Source organism: Geotrypetes seraphini, chromosome 8 (assembly GCF_902459505.1).
Source record: "Geotrypetes seraphini chromosome 8, aGeoSer1.1, whole genome shotgun sequence".
Lineage (NCBI taxonomy): Eukaryota > Metazoa > Chordata > Amphibia > Gymnophiona > Dermophiidae > Geotrypetes > Geotrypetes seraphini.
In genome coordinates, this window is record NC_047091.1 from 156,044,318 (window position 1) to 156,069,802 (window position 25,485).

The 25,485-nt window shown below is 44.6% G+C and overlaps 1 protein-coding gene across 4 annotated transcripts in view; it reads right to left on the reverse strand.

Annotated features, from left to right (window-relative positions):
- The window catches only part of MLXIP (MLX interacting protein), a 138,638-nt gene that overhangs the window by 77,047 nt on the left and 36,106 nt on the right, over positions 1–25,485 (reverse strand). The window contains exon 1 of one of the 4 annotated variants that reach the window (XM_033953872.1): positions 25,094–25,118. The exons of the other annotated variants lie outside the window; for them this stretch is intronic. The gene's annotated coding sequence lies outside the window, so the exon portion shown is untranslated. Of the gene's footprint in view, positions 1–25,093; positions 25,119–25,485 lie in introns of those variants that run through there. 4 annotated transcript variants of the gene reach the window in all.

Genomic DNA, 25,485 nt, shown 5'->3' on the forward strand with positions numbered 1-25,485 from the left:
TAAACTGATAGGGAGCAGGGCCTAGATTTTTACATCAGCCGTGACACGACGTCATCTAATGGGTATGAAGTTGAAAATGCAAATCCTCTCCTTTGATTTTGAAAAAATTATGATGAGATAAATGCATTACATATCACAAGAGAGCAAGGGAGCAGAACAGGTACAAGTGGATCGATTTTTCACTCTGTCAAAATTTACAAAGACTAGGGGACACTTGATGATGTTATAGGGAAATACTTTTAAAACCAATAGGAGGAAATGTTTTTTCACTCAGAGAATAGTTAAACTCTGGAACGCGTTTCCAGAGGTTGTGGTGAGAGCAGATAGCGTAGCTGGCTTTAAGAAAGGTTGGACAAGTTCCTGGAGGAAAAGTCCATAGTCTATTATTGAGAAAGACATGGGGAAGCCATTGCTTGCCCTGGATCGGTAGCATGGAATATTGTTTCTCCTTGGGTTTTGGCCAGGTACTAGTGACCTGGATTGGCCACCGTGAGAACGGGCTTGATGGGCTACTGGACTTGATGGACCATTGGTCTGATCCAGAAAGGCTATTATGTTCTTAAGGGAGGGAGAGGCAGATAGAGGTGGAAAGAGAACCAGTCTTTCTTCTTCTGTGCTATTTTCTATAGTTGATCACTACATAAATTGGGAAGGAAAAATCTAGTATTAATTTGGTACTAACCTATACAATATTTTTAGAAACTGGACACCACTGAAAATTAAGAGTAATTTTCAAAGCCATTTACCCAAGTAAATAGTGACCTACCTGGGGAAACTGATCTGTTTGAAAATTGTCCCCCTCTGCCTGGCTAATGTACAGGTTTACATAGAGGGGCATAATCAAAAGAAATGTCTAAGTCCCCTTTTGGCCTAAGTCCACTGAAATCGATCAAAATTAGTTTTTTTTTTTTAGAATGACCTACCTCTACGTTCAGCAGTTTAATCGCCCAGACCACCACTACGTCTCTCCTTAAAACACATTCCCAACCAAGTCCCAAACGTCCAAAACAAGACCTTTTAGTCGAAGAAGGGGCCAGTCCTTCGCCTAAAAGCAGGATTCTGTAACCAGCATCTGTCATAAAAAACGCCAGTTACAGAATCCTGGAACTGTCCCCCCCCAACCAATCGTGGCAGGAGATATGCCTAACCTCTCCTGCCACAATCCCTTCTAACCTCCCCGGCAGGAGAGATGCCCAATCTCTTCTGCCGACAAAATCCCCCCCCCCAAACCCTGCGATTACCGGCAGGAGAGAGCCCAAGCCCTCCTGCCAGACAGAACCCCCCCCCAACCCCCCACTGGCAGGAGGAAGCCCAAGCCCTCCTGCTGGACAGAAACACCCCCCCACCACTCACCGGCAGGAGGGAGCCCAAGCCCTCCTACCGGAAGGAAACCCCCACCACCACTCACTGACAGAGCCTTCCCCCCAGACCCCTCTCCACACTCTGCCAGACCCCCCCGCACTAACCTAAATTGATGGCTGGCCAGCTGGGTCCTCCCTCCGGCCGGCAAGCCCGCCTTCCTCGGAATGGCAGGCTTGCCCCTTTCTGGTGCATTGTGGGATGCACTGGGGAGGGGCCTAGAGTCTGATTGGCCCAGGTGCCTAAGCCCCCGCCCACAGAGGGGCATTAGGCACCTGGGCCAACCAGAATTGGGCCAGTTGCCTAACGCCCCTCCTATGGGTGGGGCCTTAGGCACATGGACCAACCTAAGAATAGAAGCAATGCAGCCTTTATTAAACAGGTGCATTTGGAAATGTTTATATGCTCTTTTGTATAATGTCACCCCAACATATTATATTACATTACAATCATATTTGTGGATCGCTAATATACCCCAGAAGGCGTTCAATGCAATTTACAATGAGAAGAGCCTGGCCATATCCAGGGATTACATTATTTCATTAGGGTTCATGACACGGATAACTTGGTTTGTGTTCATGTAGGTGTATGATTATGGCATATGGTTCGGAGAAGACTGGCTATATCTGGTGTTACAGTCTTGATATTATGGGTTCTGGTATGGATGTCTCTTTCCCGGTTTGTAGGGAGCTTGGTCATCTATCGAAATAGGAGAGGTGGTTTGTGTCTTGTTTGGTTTCTGGCGTTTGCAGCCGGCTTTCTGTGCCTTTGTCTCATATTTTAAAACCCTGTAACATCTGTATAAGAACGCAACTTTCACTTAACGTCTGCATATTATTATGTGCCTCTTACAATATATTTTTTAAATTGAGCAAGTCTCTGTTTCGCACAGTAAACTTCATTAGCAGATACAGAAAGGTTGTCAAGTCTATAACTGTATATTATGATCAATGGCTTTTCTCTTCAGAGATACAGAGTAGGAGGACATCGTTTGATAATTTAGTTCTGTGATGGGAAAAGAATGTCAAGAGCAGCCACTTCTTCAAAGCAGAAGACACAATCCCTGGCCACCAAGAAAGGGTTTTATTGGACTCAGTATTTTACTGCCCACCCTCAAAGAAACAGGCCCTAGTTTCACAAGTCTGAAACCAAAGCAGAACCGCTTCCCCCCCCCCCTTTCAATTTATTCTATCATGACATTTTAAGAACTCAGTTTTCAAGAGCTGGGCTGGTGGAAGAACCCAGGTTCAGTTCCCAGGCAGAACTGTACCCTAGGTTGGTTGAAGCTTGGGAGGCTGCCAAAACAATGCTCATCATCTCTGGAGGATAGAGTTACTCTATAGTCATTATCCAATTGCGACACCTAGTGGACAATTATAGAGCCCATGGTTGCAGCGTTGGAGGAGCTTTGATATAAGGTCCTGGCAAATAATTTTTGTTGTAATGACAGGGCAGGGGTAAGCTGGATTGGATTTTTTTATTTTGATATACTGCTATTGACTTGAGTTTTAAGCAGTGTATAATACACAAAAAATTCAAAGCAGCTACAGAAATATAACAATACAGGTGTACATTACAATACAAAAATACTACAGAGCTAGTGTTAGAATTACTAAAGTTACTCACAGTCAATGAATAGTTGGCCCATAATACTGATGAAACAAAATTGTCTTAATTAGCTTATGAAAAGCAGAATAAAAAAAGATCACTATAAAAGCTGTCATACAAGGCATTCCAAAGTGCAGGTCCAGCACAGGAAAAAGCTGTACCGTATTTTCACTCATATACCGCGCACCCGTGTAAAATGCGCACACGGGTATAGCGCATGGGGAACAGAAATTTATGTAATAAAATTTTAATATAGCGCGCACACGCGTATACCGCGCATGCTAAAACCTAGTCCCGTCTACTCTGAACCGGCATCCTCCCCCCTGCTCGTGTCACCCCCCTCCTCCGCGATCCTACATCCCCCCCAGCACCACAAAGACAACTCTTACCCGATTTGGCACCGGCACCAGCACCAATGCACAGGATGTGCCAGTGCTAGTGCCCGAAGATCCTCCCTCGTTGGGTTGGGCTGGGCTGGGCGGTGCGAGAGAGATCCTCCTTCTTCCTATGCTGGGCTGGACTAGGCTTTGAGCATTAGCGCATGCTCAAAGTCTTTTGGTCTCGCTCTCTCGGAGAGAGCGAGACCAGAAGGCTTTGAGCATGCGCAAATGCTCAAAGCCTAGTCCAGCCCGGCACAGGAAGAAGGAGGATCTCTCTTGCAACGCCCAGCCCAGCCCAGCCCAACCCAACGAGGGAGGATCTTCGGGCACTGGCACTGGCACATCCTATGCATTGGTGCTGGTGCCGGTGCCGGTGCCCAATCGGGTAAGAGTTGTCTTTGCGGTGCTGGGGGGGGGATGTAGGATCGCGGGGGAGGGGGGAGGATGCCGGTTCGCAGGGGGAATGCCGGATCAGAATGAAAAAAAAAATTTGTACAACGCGCTCACACGTATAACACGCATGGTTATGCACGGTTTGTAAAATCGTGTATAACGCGCGCGTTATATGCGTGAAAATACGGTACTTCTGATCGACAGAAATTTGATCTCTTTTGAGGCCAGGTAGTTTGAACTGACCTTTTTGAGAAGAGCGCAGGAATATATTTGAACAAATTTCTTAGACAAATACTCTGGTTGTAGCAAATGGCAAGCCTTCATTTATCTTATTCAGTTAAGCCTTCAATACCTAGCACAACAGTTTAAATTCCATACGTGTAGAACAGTGGTCTCAAACACGCAGCCCGGGGGCCACATGCAGCCCGCCAGGTACTATTTTGAGGCCCTCGGTATGTTTATCATACCGGTAATCACAAAAGTAAAATAAAAGTTTCTTGGTCATATGTCTCGTTAGGTATAAATTACAATATTATTATTAAGATTTAGCCAAAAGGAAAGATTTATAAACTATAAAGAGTTTTGGTGTCAGGTCAAAAGCGCGCCGGGACAAAGGCACGCGCAGACAATTGAGCGCAGCATGGAGGTGCGCGCTGCAGAAAATTACTGTTTTTACGGCTCCGACGGGGGGGGGGGGCGTGGGGGGAACCCCCCACTTTACTTAATAGAGATCGCGCCGCGTTGTAGGGGCATTGTGGGGGGTGGGGGGGGTTGTAACCCCCCACATTTTACTGAAAACTTCACTTTTTCCCTGTTTTTAGGGAAAAAGTTAAGTTTACAGTAAAATGTGGGGGGTTACAACCCCCCCAAACCCCCCACAACGCCGGCGCGATCTCTATTAAGTAAACTGGGGGGGGGCTCCCCAACAAAACCCCCCATCGGAGCCCCTAAAAACTGTAATTTTCTTCGGCGCGCACCTCCGTCTTGCGCTCAGTTGTCGGCGCGTGCCTTTGTCTTTCGCCGAGTTGTCTATGAACCAAGAGTTTCACCTCATGCAAAATTGTCATTTCTTTAATGTGGCCCTTGCAAAGGGTTTGAGGTTGAGACCACTGGTTTAGAAACAGGTAGCTGATGCAATCCATACAAAAGGCTAGAGTAACCTGCTCAGTTTTCTTTGCTCCTGTAGAAACATAGAAACATGATGGCAGATAAAGGTCAAATGGCCCATCCATAGTAACCATTATCTCTTCCTCTCTCTAAGAGATCCCATGTGCCTATCCCAGGCCCTCTTGAATTCAGACACAGTCTCTGTCTCCACCGCCTCTTCCAGGAGACTGTTCCACACATCTACCGTCCTTTCTGTAAAAAAGTATTTCCTCAGATTACTCCGGAGCCTATAACCTCTTAACTTCATCCTATGCCCTCTCATTGAAGAGTTTCCTTTCAAATGAAAGAGACTTGACTCATGCGCATTTACATTACGTAGGTATTTAAAAAGTCTCTATCCTATCGCTCTCCCGTCTGTCCCAATATGCCTTATGATGAAGACCACATACCATTTTAGTAGCCTTCCTCTGGACAGACTCCATCCTTTTTATATCTTTTTGAAGATGCAGCCTCCAGAATTGCAATATTCTAAATGAGGTCTCGCCAAAGTCTTATACAGGGGCATCAATACCTCCTTTTTCCTGCTGGCCATACCTCTCCCTATGCAACCTAGCATCCTTCTAATAGAAACATAGGAGCCTAAGAGCGATGTTCTGGATGGGAATAAAAAAGAGACAGATCACTTGATACTTGCAAATGAAGGCTTGTGGTACCAGATCCCAGAAGCCAAAAGGAAAAAAAAGTGCCTTCTTTCTCCTGGCTGAGATGGTGAATTTAAGCGCACGTGCATTTGAAGCTAACCCACAGCGAAAAGAGGCTCTCTTCCCTTCCTCTGATACAGCAGCAGAGTCCGATGGGAACAGCGCCAACTATCAAGGTCTCATCTTGCGAAAGCATGGACAAGCTGGCACCAGCTACTTCTGCTGCCATGATTACAGCAAAGCGGATGCTCCTGGCAGCCATTTTTAGATTTAAACTATTTTATTGATGATGACTGAATGCATACAATACAGAAATTGGTTAACTGAACAATAGAGAATCGAACAAGAAACAGAGTATTAACACGCCAAAGGATAAACAATCATCACCAGTTTTACAAAATAAAGAATGCTACTGGTTTGCAGCCTATGATCACATCTGTACCAGGGCCCTGGAGATCAATAGCTCAAGAACCCCCTCCCCTGCTGAACACCCCAAGACGGAAAACAAACAGAACAAAAAAGAGAAAAAAAAGAAGAAAAAAATACCCCCATGGAAAGGGGGGGGGGATCAGATGACCAGCAAAAGCGACCGTCTCATCCCAGGGCCCCCCCGGCCAACACATCCATTAAGATCTCAAAGTTTAAGAGTATTAAGAATCCGGCTACGAGTTCTAGGAGGCAAAGAGTTCTAGGAGGTCCCCATACTTGAAGGAAAAATTTTGTTTGTCGAAAATAACCTCGCACCTGACCCCTCTTGAGGAGCACGTTAGCCATTCCACCATGCCAAATAAAACGGGGGAATGGGCCCAATAAGACTCTCCCAAGGCTGGTCTACTGGCAGCCATTTTTAAAGCAAGATGGTTCTTGGCAGTCATCTGCAAAGCGAGATGGCTTCACAAGTGCAAGGCATCTGGTTTAGCAAAACCTGGTTACGTTTCAGATTGTTAATATACTTTCCTGTTGCAGACAGAAGCTGTTCCATTAAAAAGGTTTCTTGTAGAATAGCAGACAGAATAAGCAATGGATCAAAGATTATTCACCCAAATGCAGTAGCTGACAAGCACTGCTGTGCTGCCACCCTTTGAGATTTCAGCTTAAGTTCATATAAAAGAACAAATGCTGACAGCACCAATCGCCAGCCTACTTCGAAGACAAGGAGCTGCGAGTACACCCAGACAGTGCGATGGCTAGGAACTGTTTACCAGGCACAGAAATCTGAAACCAGGTTGCCTGTCACAGAGCATAAAATAGCGCTCAGTACAGAACGTGTCATGCTCATAAATAGACCCAACCACTACAGCAACTATCAGCTACAAGAAGCTATGGGCTTTTTTTGTTTTTGGACTTCAAAAGGGTCCAGAGAAGAGCGACTAAGATGGTTAAGGGGTTGGAGGAGCTGCCGTACAGCGAAAGATTAGAGAAACTGGGCCTCTTCTTCCTCGAACAGAGGAGATTGAGAGGAGACATGATCAAAACATTCAAGGTACTGACTTAGTAGATAAGGACAAGTTGTTCATCCTCTCCAAGGTGGAGAGAACGAGAGGGCACTCTCTAAAGTTGAAAGGAGATAGATTCCGTAAAAACGTAAGGAAGTTCTTCTTCACCCAGAGAGTGGTAGAAAACTGGAACGCTCTTCCGGAGTCTGTCATAGGGAAAAACACCCTCCAGGGATTCAAGACAAAGTTAGCCAAGTTCCTGCTGAACAAGGACGTAAGCTGGTAGGTCTAGTCTCAGTTAGGGCGCTGGTCTTTGACCAGAAGGCCACCACGTGAGCGGATTGCTGGGCACGATGGACCACTGGTCTGACCCAGCAGCGGCAATTCTTATGTTCTTACACTTCCCTTGTCTGGTTCTCATAGTTCCAAAACAGAAAGTAAATTGCTGGATTTTTGTTTAATAATTACAACAGTTAAAACGCTTAAAGAACATATCCATTTTGACTGATCACTAGATTTCAGTTGCTTTTGAATCTACAAATGCTTGAAAGATCATAAAACAAGCCATTCCATGTCTGACATATATAGGGTTACCAGATATCCGGATTTCCACAGACATGTTCTCCTTTTTGAGGATATGTCTGGGGATCCAGACAGTTTTTCAAAACCCGGCACGTTCTCCGGTTTTGAAAAGCTTCTCGTCAAAATTGCGTTGGGAAGGGGTATTCACGCATGCGCTGATGCAATGTGGTGACATCACATGCACGTGACATCATTGCATCACATCCGTGCGTGGATGTTATCTGGAAGCGGGGCAGGCCTAGGGGCGTGGTCTTGGGACTGGATTTTCCTTCAGGAAAATCTGGTAACCCTGGACATAAACAGTAAAACCTTGGATTGCAAGTAACTTGCTTTGCAAGTGTTTTGCAAGACAAGCAAAACATTTTATTAAATTTTAACTTGATATACAAGCAATGTCTTGCAGTACAAGTATATACAGTATACACACGTCACAACTGAGCCAATGGTTCTGCTCTCTCTGACACTGCAGGAGTGTAATGACTGTTCTAAACGAGCAAAGTCTTGCAATACGAGTACCGTATTTTCACGCATATAACGCGCGCATTATACACAATTTTACAAACCGTGTGTAACCATGCGCATTATATTCGTGAGCGTGTTTTACAATTTTTTTTTTACATAGTTCCCCCCCCCGACAGTCCGATTCACCCCGAAGGACCGCTCGCACGCACTCGCACCCGCACCCCGAAGGACCGCTCGCAGGCACGTGCACCCGCACCCCAACCCCGAAGGACCGCTCGCATCCCCACAGCCTCCCGACCCCCCCCTCCATCATGTAAAAGTTCCTACCGCGTGGTCCTGCTGCTTCCTCTTCGGCGGTCCCGGCCCTTCTGTGAGCCCTGTGCCAGTGCTGCTTCCTCTTCCGGCGGTCCTGCCTTTTTTCTGACGTCAGAGAAAGGGCGGGACCGCCGGAAGAGGAAGCAGCGCTGGCGCAGGGCTCACAGAAGAGTCGGGACCACCGAAGAGGAAGCAGCAGGACAACGCGGTAGGAGCTTCTACATGATGGAGGGGGGGGTCGGGAGGCTGTGGGGGTGCGAGCGGTCCTTCGGGGTGGGGGTGCGAGTGCGTGGTCCTTCGGGGTGGGGGTGCAAGCGGTCCTGCGGGGGGGGGGGGGGAATCGGACGTCGGGGGGGGCATCAGGCTTTCAGGCGTGGGGACAGGACTTCAAGGGGGAGAGGAGAGTTGGGGCAGGCGAAAGGAGAGTCGGGGTGGCCAGAGGAGAGTCGGGCGGCGACGGGAGAGTCGGGGCAGCATGCGCCTTATACGGGGGTGTGCGGTATCTAAAAATTTATTTACATATATTACAGTTTCCCGCGCGCTATACCCATGTGCACATTTTACACGGGTGCGCATTATCTACATGAAAATACGGTACATATAATATACACGCGTCACATCATCACAACTGAGCCGATGGTTCTTCTCTCTCCGACGCTGCAGGAGTGTAATGACTGTTCTAAATGAATGAGGTCTTGCAATACAAGTACGTATAGTATTTTGAATTAAAGTTTTGGGGTTGTGGAACCAATCGTCTGAGTTTCCATTATTTTTTATGGGGAAATTCGTTTTGCTATACGAGTGCTTTGGATTACAAGCATGCTTCTGGAACGAATTACGCTCGCAAACCAAGGTTTGACTGTACATTTATATAGATAAAAACTGTAGTGGGGGAATCAAGTGGCGATATATATATATATATTTTTAATGTACTTTATTAACAGTGGAAGAATGCATACAAAGACAAACCACTTTCAAGATTCAACAAGTACTGTGAACAACACATAGGGCTCCTTTTACTAAGCTGCGATAGCGTTTTTAGCGCACTAAGCCCGTGTGCTACGCGGCTAGAACTTAACGCCAGCTCAATGTGGCGTTAAGGTCTAGCGTCCGCGCTAAAACCACTATCGCAGCTTAATAAAAAGGAGCCCATAGCCAATTGTGTACAGAAGTACATTAGTTAAAAACCAAATCTCAAGTCCCAATATTGATCCTGAAGCAAACTGCATTCCTCAAACTGGGATAACAAGGCATCTAAACACGGAGGAGTCTGGGAGCTCTAGGCCAGCGCTTCCCGAGGCAAACTTACATTAACAGACATATCGCATGGCACATTTACATTCACAGGACACAGTATGGACAGGTTGAAAAGGCAACGGTGGAAGCTAGGAGGATGCTTGGGTGCATAAGGAGAGGACTGGCCAGTAGGAAAAAGGAGGTCCTGACATAAGACTCTGGTGAGACCTCATTTAGAATGTTGTGTGCAATTCTGGAGACCGCACCTTCAAAAAGATAGGATGGGATTGGTCCACCGGAAGGCTACTAAAATGGTCGGTGGTATTTGTCATATGTCGTATGGGGACAGACTTAAAGATCTCAATACTTTGGAGGAAAGGTGGGAGAGGGGAGATATGATAGAGATGTTTAAATACTTATCTGGCATAAATACACATTAAGCTAGTCTCTTTCAACTGAAAGGAAACTCCAGAGGGAGAGGGCATAGGATGAAGTTAAGAGGTGATAGGCTCAGAGGTAATCTAAGGAAATACTTTTTTGTACAGAAAGGGTGGTAGATGCGTGGAATAGTCTCCCACCCGAGTTGGTGGAGACAAAGACTGTGTCTGAGCTCAAGAGAGCGTGGGAGAGGCACGTGGGATCTCTTAGGGGGAAGAGGAGATAGTGGATGGTCAGACGGGATGGACCATTTGGCATTTATCTGCCTTCATGTTTCTATGTTATGTCTGACAACATTCCCATCTAATCTTTTGCCTAGTTATGGAGCCTGCGACAGAATGTCCAAGCCTAAACGCTGAAATGTTATCTCGGAGAGAGGTTAACATTTTCAGTCACGTCCCAAACCGCTTCCCTACTGCAGTTCACATCGTCTAAACACATTGTTGTCAATTCCATCCTTTGAGACATCTTATGTGGTTTACAAAACCTAAGATACAGGTATGGCCAATATTGTTTGGGCAGTATTTTCACTTAATCATGAAATACGCAAGGTGAAAGTCTCAGTGCTGGGGTTGCATATCTTTTCTGTGTTCTGCTCCGACGTACTCGAATGCAACCCCTCTTGAATCAAGCCACAGCATTCTGTGGTGTGGTGTGGTATGGGGAAATACGCCGGCCTGAGAGAAAGAGAAGTTCGTTGCCACTGTACTGGTGTGTACAACTGGCCAATTAGCACCACTGAGGCTTGTCTCAAGTTTTCAAGTTTTATTAAAATTTGATTCAATCACTTATCCAGGATTCTAAGCGAGCTACAAACTTAAAATTGGAGTGCCACGAAAGTAAAAACGCACGAACAAAATTGTAATGAACATCATTATACGGACTAACCGGAACGAAAAAGAAAGGAGGGGTAAAAATACATTCTTTAAAATATAGAAAACATTTAACGTTTAAAACGGTTTGGAGGGGAATAAATGAAGAAGCTGGTAAATGAAAGAGAAAAAAAGCTTCCATCGATGGCATATTATAAAATAAAGGGATCCTTAAATAAGATGCTTTTCAAGTTGCCCTTGAATCGGTCCAGGTGTTTTTCCTCTCTTAGATAAGTCGGCAAGGCATTTCACAGTTGTGGCTACCAATGAAGCATCGTATCTGTTATAAAATTACATTACTGTCTTTTAAGATTTGCCAGGCTAATCTTCCAACATTTCTCGACAGGTTACTGACCCCCCTTACACTCTTTCATCAGATCAAAACCTCCTTTCTGGCCCATCTAAGTATATTGGCACAAGACGGACAGAAATCTTCTCAGTAACCACACCACAGTTATGGAACTCACTTCCAGGATATATAAGAGAAGAAGCGGCACTGGATACACTCCCCCCCCCCCCCTCCGTATTTGCGGGGGTTAGGGGCAGAGCCGGCCTGCGAATAAGGAAAATTTGCAAATAATTTTTGTGCCGACTCTGACCCATCCCCGCACTTTACCTGGTGGTCTAGCTGTGACGCGGGGCAGGAGTGATCTTTCCACACTCCTGCCCCGTGCAGAACCGTGTTGCAAGTTCCTCTGGTCTCACGAGACTACAACGGGAGTTCCCATTGTAGTCTCGTGAGACCATGGGAACTCACAGCACGGGTGCACAGCACAGCTCTGCAAGGGGGAGGAGTATAGGAAGATCGCTCCTGCCCTGCATCACCGCTAGACCACCAGGTAAGGTCCGTGCATGAAGTTGCCACCGGAACTGTGTCCACAGCTGAGGGCTGTACTCCTGGGGTGGCTGCCTGCTCCCTCCTCCTCGCCCCGATCCAAGTCCCGGGGCCAGCTCTGGTCAATGTGAGCTGCCTCCGAGCAATTCTCTAGTGGAGGGGAGGGGGTCTGGGAGAAAAAAAAATTGCAAATAGTTGAAACCGCAAACGCCGAAACCGCAAATAGGGAGGGGGAAGTGTAGATTTAAAAGCTCTCTGAAAACTTTTCTATTTAGAGACACATTCAATAATTAGACTTCATATCTGCAGATAGCGTCCCAGCAAACTTTGCTTTTAGCATAGATTTTCCTTCTTCCCCTATCCTAGTGTATGAGCCATTATTGTTAGTTCCCTATAAAATATTTGTAGTTCAACCCCCTTTCCACATGTAGTCTGTAAGTTTGTCCTTAAATGCCATTATAATTACAACTAAATGTTATTTATAAATCCCATTTTTAGTAGATTTGTAATTCGCTTTGAAATATTATTATAAGCGTTTGCATCAAATTTTAATAAACATGAAACATGATAACAGAAAAGATGTCGTGACGTCTTGTGCTGATTATCTTCAGTGACGGGATGGATAGTAGGTTTCAGCTGACTTAGAATATGTTTGAAATAGTAAATATGTGATCGGAAACGCCATTCCTTCCTCAATATCACAGGTCTGACTTTATCCTTTCCATCTCTGAAAGCTGTAAAATACAATCATCATTCAATGATCAAATTAGAAAAATCCAGAATTCACTCCTCATAGAGTTGCTTATTACTCTCATGTATGCTTTATTTTGCAAAAATCTGAAAACATGGCTATTTCATAAAGCCTACGTTAGAGATTTAGGGCTTCTTCCATACGAAGAACGGCTTGACAAATTACAGCTATACTCGCTCGAGGAGCGCAGAGAGAGGGGAGACATGATCGAGACGTTCAAGTATCTTACGGGCCGCATCGAGGCGGAGGAAGATATCTTCTTTTTCAAGGTTCCCACGACAACAAGAGGGCATCCGTGGAAAATCAGGGGCGGGAAACTGCGAGGTGACACCAGGAAATTCTTTTTCACTGAAAGAGTGGTTAATCGCTGGAATAGTCTTCCACTACAGGTGATTGAGGCCAGCAGCGTGCCTGATTTTAAGGCCAAATGGGATCGGCACATGGGATCTATTCACAGGGCAAAGGTAGGGGAGGGACATTAGGGTGGGCAGACTAGATGGGCCGTGGCCCTTATCTGCCGTCTATTTCTATGTTTCTATGTTTCTTTTACAAAGCCGCATTAGTGGCTGCCGCATGGCAAGCACTCCGACGTCCATTAATTTCCTACAGGCCACTTTCATACAGAATCAGGAAATACATTCTTGTTAGTAAATATAGAAGGTGCAAAATGAGCTGTTTCAGAGACAGCCTGGCCTTGTCAGTACTTCACGGCAATTAACTTTTATCAAATACCACTTAATCCCAGCCGAGTGAAATGTCAGCACCAAAAGTCCATGTGTGGGCACATGGCCGGGCTCTGGGAAACTTGTCCAACATGACAGACAGCAAACCACACTAAAAATAAACTGAGGCCTTTATTCACACACTGGGAGATGCCACACTTGTTAGACTTTGCAAGCTGAACAGGGTCGGCCTGGCTGGGACCCTCAGATTCTACTGAGAAAAGGTCACAGGTTTCACTTTGGTGAACACAATCGTCAAACCCTCTATACTTAAAAAATGGGCAGAAAGAACTGGGAAACACAGAGCAAAGACTCAGCATTCCCGCAGGGAGATCCTTCCGGATAAGCACTGCGTACAAACGTTCCTACAGCCACTTCCTCCCTCAGCAGTGGAACCAGCTGCTCACACAGATAAGGTCACTGGACTCACTAATGACCTTTCGAAGAGCAGTGAAGACTTTCCTCTTCCGCTGAATGGGCCATCGGTGACTAGCCTCCTCAATATACTTCTCTTTGTGGTGACCAGTCTGGACTCTAGAATAAGATCTGTGATTGTCTAACTGTAACCCGTTCATTGCCATGACTAGTCTGTCTTGAAAACCGATCGTGAATGTCAATTTGTAACTCGTTCTGAGCTTCTGGGAGAACGGGATAGAAACTCAAAATAAATAAATAAATGTTCAAAATGGACATTCTGGTGTGGGGGTTTTTTTTTTTTTCATTCTGGTGTTGTGTTATGTGTAATCTGATATCCCACCAAATCCTCATCAAGGGAGTTTGAGGCAGGTTACAATCAGCATTATTGCTACACACAGGTAAACATAAAGTATAAAATCAAAAATCCTCCAAGTTCCTAACATATAGGCCCTGTTTTACACTTCTCCCTCGTCATTTGCGGGGGATACGGGCAGAGCCGGACCGTGAATGCTGAAAAACCGCGATTATCTGGCTCTGACCCACCCCCACCTCCCTGCCGCCTTCCCGGCCTTATCTGGTGGTCTAGAGGGTTTTCGGGGCAGGAGCGATCTTCCTACGCTCCTGCCTCGTGCAGATCGCCATCAGGAAATGGCTGTAGGGAGTTCCCGACGTAGTCTCGAGAGACTACGGGAACTCCCAGCAGCCATTTCCTCATGGCGATCTGCATGGGGCAAAGGCGTAGGAAGATTGCTCTTGCCCCGAAAACCCTCTAGACCACCAGGTAAGGGCCAGGAAGGCGGCAGGGAGGAAAAAAGACTGTTTTTTAAATTTTCCCCCTCCCCAGAAAAAAATTGCGATTATATGAAACCGCGAGTGCAGGAACCGCGAATGGGGAGGGGGAAGTGTACTAAGGTGCGCTAACCGATTAGCGCACGCTAATCGATTTAGCACACACTAAACGCTAACGTGTACATGTTAGTCTAAGGACACGTTAGCGTGCGCTAATCGGTTAGCGTACCTTAGTAAAACAGGGGGATAGTCTTCTAAAATAGCGGGTTACAAACAGAATTTTCATTACACACTGATAAAACACAAAGGGCAGAGTCATGGTCAAATTAGTTCCCCCCTCCCTTCTACAAAGCTGCACTAATTAATTAGCGTAGGGAATTAATGGACGTCGGAGTGCTGGCCACGCGGCAGCCGCTAATGCGGCTTTGTAAAAGAAGCCCTAAATCTCTAACGTAGGCTTTATGAAATAGCCATGTTTTCAGATTTTTGCTAAATAAAGCATACATGAGAGTAATAAGCAACTCTATGAAGAGTGAATTCTGGATTTTTCTAATTTGATCATTAAATGATGATTGTATTTTACAGCTTTCAGAGATGGAAAGGATAAAGTCAGACATGTGATATTGAGGAAGGAATGGCATTTCCGATCACATATTTACTATTTCAAACATATTCTAAGTCAGCCTGTTTCTGTAGATGTTACTCTCTGGAGGGGGGTGTAGCCAGTCAGGTTTTCAGGATGCCCACAAGAAACACTTATAAGATAGATTTGCACACCAAGGAGGCAGCGTATGCAAATCGATCTCATGAATATCATTGTGGATTACCCTGAAAATTTGACTAACTGAGGTTCCCCCGTGAGAGATTTAAGAATTACCACTCTACAGTCTATGGTCTCGTATGCTCACATATTTCTCTGTGCTTACGGAACAAATCTTAACTAACTGAGCGAGAGAAACTGGTTCTGTTCGGTTCAGTGAATCACTCCGAGGCAGATTCAGATCTTTTGGGAGATAATTTCCCACTCCCTTTATGTAGCATAACTGTTTGAAAGGTAAACATGATTCCACGCGGCATTTACACCTACAAGTGCTCCATCCAGCAGACAGAAAATTATGCAATCAAACACGGGAACTGATAAATACAACAAAACGGCGAGAAGAGGGAATCGAAGTACACATCAAGCAGTAGACTCAAAAAAAGCACCAAGGGCCTCACAGATTGGGATAAAACTGAGTTCACGTTATGAAATGACCCGACCCGGGCCGTGTTTCAGCCAAGATTGCCTGCATCAGAGGTACATTCAACTTAAGTCAGATGAACAAGTAATCAACCTATGTGAACTCTCAAATAACCAATCCAGATAAACATCTGTAAATCAGTATGCTAAGCTTCTACTAGAGTGGCATTCTCTTCCACAATAGCCAGCCGGGGACGAATTGCTTATCCAGAAATATATTGCACGCTGTGTAGGTAAATTTAGAGACGGGAGAGAAACTTTCAGGTAGGTAAAATACAAACTCTTAACACACTCATCAAATATTATAGGAAAAGTCGTATATTGTGTGACTTCACATCAAAAGAGATCAAAGAGTGGCAAAGCTCTTAGTGGTTACAAATATGAAATCATAATAATGTACAAAACTCACAAGCCCATAGCACTTCAGCTAATAATCCAGACCAGTTCACAAGGTCCACTTTTGGTGAACTCAGTCTAACAGAGGCAAGTCCCCCCTATAAGGAAAGTCCAAAAATCATAGAACAATCCAGAGCTTAGTGACTTCCAAGACAAAAAAACTGAAAAGGAGGCACTGAAGGTGTCTCCAATGGGAATTAAAAAAAAAAAAAAAAGATCTGGGTTTTCATGCAGCAATTTTCAACACAACACAAAAGATGTGAAAAACCAGGACAATGACAATGCGGGAGAACATCCCGATACGGCAGAGACAAATGGGAGAAATCAAGAATAAAACCAGAATGACAAGCTAATGCATGCCACAGGGTAAAAATAGGACTGGACTGCCTCGTTCTTTATGACATGGAGCCAACTGGCACCCTACACTGGGGTGACTCATGGAACTGAAATGGGAGAAACAAAGCCACACAGCTAGAACGCTTGGCTCCTTGGTACTCCAGGCCTGAAGCCTAAACATAGGCCTTTCATTAAAAGGAGTTCCCACTTCACCTTCTCTATCTGTCTCTGCCAGGCAGTTAAACTTCCAATTATCTCAAGATAAGCAAAAACTGACAGTTCCACTAGGGTGAAATGTATACACTTTCCAAAAGTATGCAGTAAAACGAGCCCTGCAGACAAACCAGAGGAGTAGCCTCTGTAAGTACACTGCTGAAAACCAGGATTGATTCTGTCTGCGGCTCCTTGAGCACCTGGGCAAGTCACTTAACAACATTACCCCAGACACAAAAACTTAGATTGTGAGAACTCTGGGAACAGACAAAGTTCTACTACAGAAAAGCAGAATATGAAGAATCCAGGAAACTAAAAAAAAACAACAACACCCCTACGTGGGATGAACACAAAGGATCTAGAATCAGAAAATAATATTAAATATTGAACTAAGGCCAGTACTGGGCAGACTTGCACGGTCTGTCTCTGTGTATGGCTATTTGGTGGGGGATGGGCTGGGGAGGGCTTCAATGGCTGGGAGGATGTAGATGGGCTGGAGTAGGTTTTAACGGAGATTTCGGAAGTTGGAACCCAAGCACAGTACCGGGTAGAGCTGTGGATTCTTGCCCAGAAATAGCTAAGAAAAAAAATTTAAAAATTTAAATTGAATCAGGTTGGGCAGACTGGATGGACCATTCGGGTCTTTATCTGGTGTCATCCACTATGCTATTATGTTACCAATTATCTGCCTTAAATAAAATGGTAATTACTTTTCCTCTTAGGTTTGTCAAAGGTCCCAAACGGTTAACCTGAAATCCGCCACACTGCCTGCTTCACATCACCTTATCAAATCCTCTGTATAATTTTAGCCTCATTCAGAATGTTTGAATACAATTGACATCTTCAGAAAAGCTTTCCTGCATTTAAGCCTCATTTTAAACATTAAAAAGAAGCTTTTCCAAAATTGTTTGTATGAAATATATGCGCTGACAATGACAGGCACACTTACATGCATGTTGTTTTTAGGCATTCCTGAGGGAAGAGCTGCAATGCAAGTGTTTACTTGATCAAGGCTGAAAGAGAAGGAGGTTAACCAAGGACTAAGCTCTAAGAGACAAGACAGCGGAAGAATTCTTGGGGTAGAGGAAGACCGACATAACAGATCAGAGAAATCTATTCCTGAAATGGCAACTTAGTGAAGTGTGGCAATCTAGCCATTGGAAATGTGAGGCAGGAACTGGACTGCAAAAGAAAGGCCAGGTTGACTACAGGGTTTAGGAGCTTGGGAGTGGGTGGCACAGGGGTTAGTGCTACAGCCTCAGCACCCTGAGGCTGTGGGTTCAAATCCCTCGCTGCTCCTTGTGACCCTGGGCAAGTCACTTAATCCCCCCATTGCTCCAGGTACACTAGATAGAGTTTGAGCCCACTGGGACAGATAGGGAAATATGATAAAGTACCTGAATGTAAACCACATGGGATATAAAGGTAATTAATAAATAAATACTGAAATAGCTTTTTGGTTAATTATTGTATGAGCTAATCAGGTTACTATTACCATGTTTCCCCGAAAATAAGACACTGTCATATTAATTTGGGGCCCAAAAAAGGCACTAGGTCTTATTTTTTTTCATGTACAATGATTATCTCTCCCTTCCTCTCCTCCACCCCAATTCTTCATATTTCTTTTCTCTCCCCCACTTGTGCAGTATCTTTCTACCCTCCCCCTCCCTCCCATCTCCCTGTGCAGCAGAAACTTTGCAGCCTATATCCCTCCCTTCCTCCCATGGAGTATTTTTTAATCCCTCCAAACTCCCTGCCGCCGCCGCACACCCTCCCCTCTCCCTGCTGATCCTTTCATCTCTCCCACCCATCCGAAACCCCAACCGTGAGACCGAAATACAGTACCTTATAACAAACATGGCAGAGAAACGCCAGGGCTTGAGAAAGCCGCGTTGGGGCCTGTGCTGCCGACGATGTGGTTTGTTATAAGGGTTCAGATGGGTGGGAGAGATGAAAGGGTCGCGGGGGAGTGCTGCTGCTGCCGCCGGCGGTGACTAGGGCTTATTTTCAGAGTACGTCTTATTTTTGGGGAAACACGGTACTACTATTAATTATTTTTATAGCACGACCAGACGTACACAATACTGTACAGATTCACAAATAAGAGAGTCCCTGCTCGAAGGAGCTTACAATCTAAACAGACAAGACAGAACAGGATGTCATAGATAAAGTTACGGGGAATGGTTAATCTGCTGGCTAGGTTGGTGGGTAGTAGGGTTATGAATTGAAAGCTATATCAAAAAGGTGGCTTTTTAGTCTGCTTTTAAACAAGGGAAGAGAAGGGGCGTGGCAGACAAACTCAGGTAATTTATTCCAGACATAGTGGACAGCTAGATGAAGGGAACAAAAGTTTGGAATTGGCAGTGGAGGCAAAGGGTGCAGCTAAGAGCAGCTTATCTGAGGAACGGAGTTCTCTGTGAGTCGTATAAGGAGCAAGGAGAGATATTGAGGGGCTGTAGCATGAACACACTTGTAGGTCAGCAATAGGAACTTGAACTGTATTACTGCTATTGTTCTGCACCCATTTTACGTGGGCATTTTCTCAGTTCTTGTATAAACAAGTATATAAGTGATTATGCTAAAATGTGTAAGCAAAGTGTGCTCTGTGGACTTATATCCCCAGAAAGCTTTGCTTCTCACAGAGAAGCTTGCCCATCTTTAGCTTCTGAGAGAGAACAATATCAATTTTGTTACACCGCATGGCTGCATGAACACTTAGGTCTAGCTTTATCCTTTTACAAGGTTTTAACCCTTTATTTCCACTAACCTAATACAGTTTAGATTCAATATCTAAGTCTGAAGCATAGTGTTATTTTCCACAAGGTATGTGGACACACTCCCAGCTTTCCTTTGGATAGGTTGTGCCAGTAGAGTAAGAAGATTATGTACATAAAGTTGGATTGTCTTGAAATCTTCAAATTGTAAGCGTTTATTCTTTACTTCAACTTATTAAAGAAAATTGTTCAAAGAACTACAGAGTCTGGCTGATAACACTAAGGGACCTACAATCAAAAAAAGCATCCTAAATCAGTACTTGGATGTCCTAATCGCCAGGACATCCAAGTGCCAATAATCAAAACTGTCTTTCTGTATGTCTAGCAAGGTGTTCCAGCCTTCGTATATTCAGAGCACGAGTTGGGTGTGGTAGAGGTATGTTAAGGGAGGGCTTTGGGCAGAATCAAGGACAAGTTAGACATGGACGTCTTATAGCAATAGTCAAACATTTTGAAAGACATCCTAGACAGAACTTATACATTTGGAACAAGACCTGTTTTAAAAGGGTTTAAGTGCCACAAAGGTGCCCAAACTGCCCAGATGACCACAGCATGCATTAAGGTAAGACACCTCCACACTCACCCAATGCTCATGGACCCCCCCCCTCACACCCACAAAGATTAGAATACAAAAGTACATACCTGTCTCCAGAACATCAGCACCTGGTATAGGAAAGCCTAGTAGAGCTGCTCACAGGTATCTTAAGTAGCCTGTGGGTGGGCCAGTGAACCATAGAGAGGAGTAGCAAGTTAGAGAATGACACGGTGACAAAATTCATCACCGTCCCCACGGATAACCGCGGGAAACCATCTTCATGTCATTAAGCACATAAGCATTGCCTCCGCTGGGTCAGACCAGAGGTCCATCATGCCCAGCAGTCCGCACACGCGGAGGCCCATCAGGTCCAGGACCTGTGTAGTAGTCCTCTATCCGTACTCTTCCATCCCCTTTTCTTCAGAAAGTTGCCCAATCCCTTCTTGAACCCCAATACTAACTAGAAACGCCTTCACCGGATCAGACTTTAGGTCCATCTATTTTGGTGACCCGCACACGCGGAGGCCAAGCCAGGTGCTCCCAGATGGAGACCCTGACTACCCATATCCCTCAATGTGATTTGCAAGGAAGTGTGCATCCAACTCACGCTTGAAACCCAGAATGGTAGTCTCCGTCACCACCTCCTCTGGGAGAGCATTCCAAGCGTTCACCACTCGCTGTGTGAAATAGAATTTCCTGACATTTGTCCTGAGCCTGCTGCCCCTCAGCCTCAGTCCATGACCTCTTGTCTGTGTCACTTTTGACAATGTGAACAATGGTGTTTCTTGCTCAATTTTATCGAATCCATTCAGTATTTTATAAGTCTCAATCATATCTCCTCGCAGTCTCCTCCTCCCGAGGGTGAACAGTCCCAGTCCTTCGAGTCATTCTTTGTAGCTCAAATTTTCCATACCTTTTACTAGCTTCGTGGCTCGCCTCTGCACCCTTTCCAGCAGGGTTATATCCTTTTTTTAGGTATGGAGACCAGTGTTGGACACAGTACTCCAAGTGTGGTCTGACCATTGCTCTGTAAAGCGGCATTATAACGGCCGCCGATCTACTCGTGATCCCCTTCTTTATCATACCTAAAATTCTGTTTGCTTTCTTTGCCGCCGCTGCACATTGAGCCGACGGCTTCAGGTTCCTGTCTATCAGTACCCCCAGGTCCCTTTCTTGATCGGATTTGGCCAATGTTACACCTAACATTTTATATTCATGTTCCTTATTTTTCCTACCCAGGTGCCTCACCTTGCATTTGTCTATGTTAAACCTCATTTGCCACTTTTCCGCCCATTCCTCCAGCTGATTTAGATCCTTCTGGAGATCTTCACTTTCTTTTTGTGACCCAACTGCCCGACATAGTTTTGTATCATCTGCAAACTTGATTATAATACTTGTTGTTTCCTCTTCAAGGTCATTTATGAAGATATTGAATAAGATGGGCCCAAGAACCGAGCCCTGGGGCACGCCGCTAGTCACCTTCTCCCAGTCCGAGAATTTCCCATTTATGCTTACCCTCTGCAATCTATTCTCTAGCCATTTGCCTATCCATCTAAGTACGTCCCCTTCAATTCCGTGGCTTAGTAGTTTCCTTATAAGCCTTGTGTGCGGGACCTTGTCGAATGCTTTCTGGAAGTCCAAGTAAATTATATCCACCAGGTCTCCGTTGTCAATTAGTTTGTTCACCTTCTCGAAAAATTGAAGTAAATTCGTCAAACATGACTTCCCCTTCCTGAAGCCATGCTGACTAGCTCTCATCAGGTCATGATTCTCCAGGTGTTGCACTATGCTATCCTTGATTAGTGCTTCAACCATCTTCCCAGGAACCGACGTAAGACTGACAGGTCTATAATTGCCTGGTTCTCCTCTCGATCCTTTTTTGAAGATTGGGATGACATTCGCTATCTTCCAGTCATCAGGTATTTGCCCGGTTCTAATTGACATGTTAGTTAGGGTTTGTAATAGTTCTCCAATTTCTACCTTTAGCTCCTTTAATACTCTCGGGTGAATTCCATCCGGTCCGGGGGATTTGTCACTTTTCAGTTTGTCAATCTGATAGTATATCATGTCCAATTCCACGTTCACTGAGGTGAGGCTATCCTCTATGTCACCCATGAATACCCTTCTTGTTTCCGGTATTGTTGTTGTTTCCTCATTGGTAAAGACGGAGGCAAAGAATGAATTTAGCCTGTCTGCAATTTGTTTGTCTTCTTTAATGCACCCTTTCCTTCCTTGGTCGTCAAGAGGGCCAACTGCCTCTCTTGCTGGTTTTTTCCCTTTTATATACCTGAAAAAGGGCTTGAAGTTTTTAGCTTCTTGTGCTATCTTTTCCTCATAGGCTGTTTTGGCGTCTCTTACCACCTTGTGACATTTCTTCTGGTCGACCTTGTGTCTAATCCAGGCCTCAGTTGTTCGTTCGCGTTTCCATTTCTTGAACGAGTTCCTCTTATCCCTTACCGCATCCTTCACCCCTTTAGTTAGCCAAGCTGGCTCTCCTTTGTTCTTTTTTCGCCTTCCTTTGGATATCTGCGGGATGTAGAGATTCTGTGCTTCGGTGATTGTATTTTTTAGTAGGGACCATGCTTGATCGACCGTTTTGATTCCGGCTGTCTTATTCTTGAGCCATTTTTTTACCATGACTCTCATTTTGTCATAATTCCCTTCTTTGAAGTTAAAGGTTGTGGTTTGGGTCTTGGTTTTTTTTCCCTTCCCAATGCCAATTTTAAAATTGATCATGCTGTGATCGCTCGTCCCCAGGGGGACCAGGACTTCCACGTCTGATGTTCTCCCAGTTAAGCCATTGAGGACTAAGTCCAAGGTTGCGGAACCCCTTGTTGGTTCTCCCACCATTTGTTCTAAGAAGCAGTCCCCTATTGTTTCCAGGAACATCGTTTCACTGCCGCAGTTCGAGGTTCCTAGGTTCCAGTTGATTCTTTAAGGAGAGAGGGAAGAATGAGAGTATGAAGGGCCACAACCACTGACCCTCAAACTTTGCTTTGAAGAATGCTGGTGTAGAAGGACTGAGGTTGAAATAGACAATAGAAAATGACATGGGATTATTTCCCGCGGTTATCCGTGGGGATGGGAACGGTGACGAATTTTGTCACCGTGTCATTCTCTATAGCAAGTCCCACAAGCCAATCTAACTACTACATTTATGGTAGAAAATGTGAGCCCACCAAAACCCTACACTACTGCCATATAAGTGCCACCTGCAGTCATAAGGTCTACTCAGGTTGTAGACAGGTGTTATAGTGGGTTTTGGGGGGGGGGCTCATCATAACATACATGGGAGTTCTGGTGAGATGTTTATCTGGCAGTCTTTATGTGAAGTTCACAACAGTGCCCCACTGCTCTGCTGCCATGTCTGGGTGGCCAGTCCATTAAAGGTCTGGCCCCTCCCATGTCCAAATGTTCTTGTTCTGGGTGTCTGGAATGAAATTTTGTTCGAAAATGTGGTATAAAGATAGACATCCTGGCAATCTGAGTGTCCCAATGGCCTGGACGTCCAGACAGAGGATGTAAAAATAAATAAATAAATAAAATTATTTCTAGACATATGGAGATTTGCCTTTCGAAAATAGGCATTTTCGTACTGCTGACTTTTGGACGTCTAGCATCATAAGTCCAAATCAGACGAATGTTTTGAAAATGCCATTCCGTGGTTACAGAAGTAAGGACTAACTGAGAGGGATTCTCTGAGACGTGCCAATCTAATGCAGTTAGTTCTGCAGTGCATGGCCAAGAGAAGTCTCTGGTTTTCAGTACAAAACCTGAGGAAGTTCCAGTAAAAATCTAGGGTAAAACTGTTCAGTAAAGCTGTAATCTGCACACTTAAACTTGGATCCAGCATAACTAGTATTAAATATCAATTTCTATAGTGTAACTAGATGCATGCAACACTGTAAAGAAATGCGTTAAGAGACAGTCCCCTGCTTGACAGCTTACAATCAAATAAGGGATCAGGGAGTTCCATTTATTATGGGAATGATTAAAACGACATGGGTATTGTATAGGTGAATAAGAGGTTAAGAGGTAAAAGCAGCGTTAAAAAAAAAAAAAGAGCTTTTAGCTTAGATTTGAATAAGAACAGAGATGGAATATGACCTACCAACTCCAGAAGTCTATTCCGGGCACACGGTGCAACAAGATAGAAGGAGTAATAACACTATTTGGCCTGTTCCATATTCTTCTGACAGGAGAAATAAAGTTCTTTACAAAGAATGAAATGTGCACGAGTCTTATTCTTCTGCTATTTCCTACCAGCACATCAGGCTCACCATTTAAACAAATGCAGCCCTGGAGATCCCATGGATGCTCGTGGCGCAGTGGTTAAAGCTACAGCCTCAGCACCCTGCTCCTTGTGACCCTGGGCAAGTCACTTAATTCTCCCCCATTACCCCAGGTACATTAGATAGATTGTGAGCCCACCGGGACAGACAGGGAAAAACGCTCGAGTACCTGAATTCATGTGAACCGTTCTGAGCGCTCCTGGGAGAATGGTATAGAAAAATGAATTAAATAAATAAATAAAATCTAACTACAAGTCAATGTTCCCTGTAAGGGCACACATCCGAAATCCTTGGGACCAGGTATATTTTGGTTTTTGGAATGGTAATTTTAAGTCAGTAAAAGACAGGACCATAAGACCATAAAATTGACACCAGACTTGTCTTTCGGTTTCTTTAAGTCATATATGGTTGTTGTTCCCGTACCATATTCTTCAGGCAGCCACTGTACAGATACAGCATGATCAAGCTTCTTCACTACCTCAACTTTCTGTGCTATTGAAAATAATAATAATAATAACAGTTTATATACCGCAGGACCGTGATGTTCTATGCCGTTTACAATGATGAAAAAAGTTACAGATTGAGTAGTACTAACAGAGTTAAGATTTAGCGGTCCGTTATTGTGGGGAGAGGATTGTTCAGTGTAGCTGCCTAAATACTTTGGGAACAAATATGTTTTTAGGTGTTTCCTAAATTCCCCATAAGTATTCGCAAGCATGACTAATTGTTTCAGGTCTTTACCCCATAATGCTGCCTGATAAGAGAAGAGATGTTGATGGTGTCTTTTAAATTTACATCCTTTAACCGGTGGAGAAACAAAACTCAAGTTTGAGCTTCTCTTAAGTCGATTGGTGGAGAAAGAGAAAAGGTCAGTTATACATCTGGGGGCTAGGCCAAAAATTACCTTAAAGCAGAAACATCCAGACTTTAAACTTCACACGTGCCTCCATCGGCAGCCAATGCAGGAGTCGGTAGGAAGGAGTTACATGGTCGAACTTCTTCAGCCCAAAAATCAGCCTGACCGCCGCTTCCTTTTCTGCTCCTCAGTGTCACGCTTAGTGGAATCTGCAGCTCTGTTGGCCATTTTTCCAGCCCTCTGACTTGAATTGTGCAGAGAATAGGAGAAACACACACTGTTCTGGATTATTGCAATAATATATTTGGGATCTCATTTAAAAAAAAACAACTCCTTAAAAGATAAAAACTTATTCAGAATACAGCGGTCCATTTGATTTTTGGTCTGAAAAAAACATGACTGTGTCACTCCATTTTACCAACAGTTACACTGGTTGCCTT